At 50.7% G+C, this 2,945-nt stretch overlaps 1 protein-coding gene across 1 annotated transcript in view; it reads right to left on the bottom strand.

Annotated features, from left to right (window-relative positions):
* CCBE1 (collagen and calcium binding EGF domains 1) overlaps positions 1 to 2,945 on the bottom strand; it is a 102,134-nt gene that overhangs the window by 56,460 nt on the left and 42,729 nt on the right. The window lies entirely within an intron of this gene.

Below are 2,945 nucleotides of genomic sequence, written 5' to 3' on the forward strand. Positions count from 1 at the left end.
CAAAGCAGGCAGGGCAGAGCTGGCGTCTCTATGTTCAAGGTGCCCTGGACCTCAGGATGGATGTTTCTTCCCTGAATTAAATTTTCTTCTGAAGCCATGTATACTTGATCATCCATGAACCTACCACCTGATAATTCTATTAGACATCTAACAAAATGCACCTAGATTTTGCATTATGAAAAGCAGCACACTATTCCCTCCTGACTTCAGAGACCACTATTACTCCTCTGTTGTTTCTTTTCCAAAATAAATCCTCAAGCTGTTCAATCCCTTCCCATCTGAAAACTGCTCCATACTTCTGACCAGCACTGTTATCGCTGTGAGTGGCCCAGCCATGGCAGAAATCCAGGCTGAGGGTTATCTTAGTCTGGCCTGCCTGCAGATGTGGTGGTTTCTGATGCTGAAGCTGTAGGACAGTGTTTGAACAGTGGCCTATGAACTCCTTGGAAAGGTGTAGGAAGAGAAGATGTCCCCTGTACGCAGAAGATTACTCCTCATAAAATCCCTACAAAAGGAGAATGCTTCCACATGCAGGAAGAGACAATCATATTCTTCTCTAAATACACAGTACAAAGATTATCAGAGGAAATTAATAGCAAACACTGAGTTTGAGGAACCGGGTCAGGCAAAGGAAAGATAAATTTTATGTGAGTCATGTCAGCCTGGAAAATGATCCTTCAAGATCAGCTAAATGGCAGCTGATACAGAGCACTAACTTTACAGTCTGTGGAAAAGCTCTCAACAGTGCAGACACGGCTCACTGTTTGTAAATCTTTCATAATTAATCTCAAAATAAAGTAGTAAGAGATGATCCTCTTCTGGAGCCTATCTAGGTACCAATGGGTGTGACAGAAGGAGCCTGCTGCTTACCTTGCTTGCTCTTCTAATTACCAAGTAGCAAACAAGCAGCGATAAAGTAGACCTCTGCCTTGGATCTGGAAGAGAGCAGCCACTTGCTTTTCAATCCAGAAGTAGCAAAGGACCTGGTAAGATCTATGGAATTTAAGCTATAATTGTGATATAAGGATAAAATTCAAGCTTGCCTTACAGTCGCAGTAGTGGTGCAGCTGAGCATCAGGGCTGTGCCTGTGTGCATACCAACGATGCTTAGCTGTTAATTTTGTGGGTGGTCCAGGATCTCCCCAGTGTGTTTCTGCATGGTGGGGCAAGAGTGCAGAGAGAGACCTGGGGACTGATCCACCTCCTGGCTGGCTTCACAGCACAGCACTTGAATCTGCTGCAGAAAGGCTCCAGGCAGGGATTTCAGGCAGCCCAGATTGCCCCAGGCTGTCCCGGCTGTCCCCAGTGTGCACAGGCCAGCTGATAGACCCTACTTGTATGCTTCAGGGTGCTAATTAATACCAGGGTGGAGAATCTGGTCATCCCAGAGGCTCCCCAATGCAGTCAAAGCTGAATGTAGGAAAGATACTTCAAATGGCTAGTAGAAATTGCTCTTGCAGATGCAGAAATTGTGATGAAGGAGAGTCTTTTGTATATTCTTAAGGCAGGCAGGAGATGTTTTGTATGTAGTTTTAAGATAACTGGTAGCAATGGATCACACCTGCAGTGGAGCGGGGCGAGCAGGATGCATGAACGGAGCAGCACAGCAGTTTGGGGAGGCTTACCTCATCCCACTGAAAAGCCACTGCAAGGATCCCTGCAATGGTGTGTCCTGTCACTGTCTCGGCAACAACCGACTGTCCTTTTTGAGAGGTCTGGCTCCCTGTGCAAACTTTACCCTATGACAAGATTCCAGTAATGTAGTTTTGTGGGTATTTTTTATACAGGCACTCTATCTGTAAGTGTGTGTGTGACAGATGGGAAAATGGATTAGAGGAGGATAAAAATCCACGTTATAGAGAACTGATCAGAAAGTGAAACCCAAGGAAATGAAACAGAAAGCAGAATGTGAAAAATACATAGTATATCCACTGATGAGACTGAAAACATCTGTGTCAAGATACATGGAGCAACGTTAGACCAGTTCCATTATATGTGGGAGAAACATTGAGCACTACAGGACAGCTGGTGAAATAACTTCCTAGTTAAATGATTTGCAGAGATGACAATAACAGTGTCATATAGGCACTGCACATATTAGTATCAAATGAGGTGTCATATAGACACCGGTGGCCTGCACTGATAAGGGAGCTGATGCTACTCAGTAGCAGCAAGACCCTGCACAGCCTTGGTTTAAATCCCTGTCTGTGACCCTTGCAAAGCAGCAGCTGCTGTGTAGTCCCTTGACTGCAGCCTGGAGCGATGGGCCCAGGCCAGTTGTGTGAGGTTCAACCAGGCTCAGTGCCGGGTCCTGCCCGTGGGTCACACCAGCCCCCGCAGCGCTGCGGGCTGGGGGCAGGGGGCTGGGAACTGCCTGGGGGGAAAGGGCCTGGGGGGGCTGGTCGGCAGCCGGCTGGGCATGAGCCCCCCGTGTGCCCAGGTGGCCAAGGAGGCCAGCAGCATCCTGGCTGGTGCCGGGAACAGCGTGGCCAGCAGGGCCAGGGCAGTGCTGTCCCCCTGCACTGGGCACTGGCGAGGCCGCCCCTCGACTCCTGTGTTCAGGTTGGGCCCCTCACTGCCAGGGGGACGCAGAGGGGCTGCAGCGTGTCCAGAGACGGGCAGGGGGCTGGTGCCGGGGCTGGGGCACAAGGCTGGTGGGGAGCGGCTGGGGGAACTGGGGGGGTCAGCCTGGAGAGGAGGAGGCTCGGGGGCACCTTGTGGCTCCCTGCAGCTGCCTGACAGGAGGGTGTAGGCAGGGGGGTCGGTCTCTTCTTCCAGGTGACAAGTGACAGGGCAAGAGGAGACGGCCTCAGTCTGTGCCGGGGAGGTTTAGGTTGGGTATCGGGAAAAACCTTGTCACTGACAGGGTGGTGAGCACTGGGACAGGGTGGTGAGCACTGGGACAGGCTGCCTGGGAGGTGGTGCAATCACCAACCCTGGAGGTG

This window comes from Falco punctatus (genome assembly GCF_963210335.1).
Source record: "Falco punctatus genome assembly, chromosome: Z".
Taxonomy (NCBI): Eukaryota; Metazoa; Chordata; class Aves; order Falconiformes; family Falconidae; genus Falco; species Falco punctatus.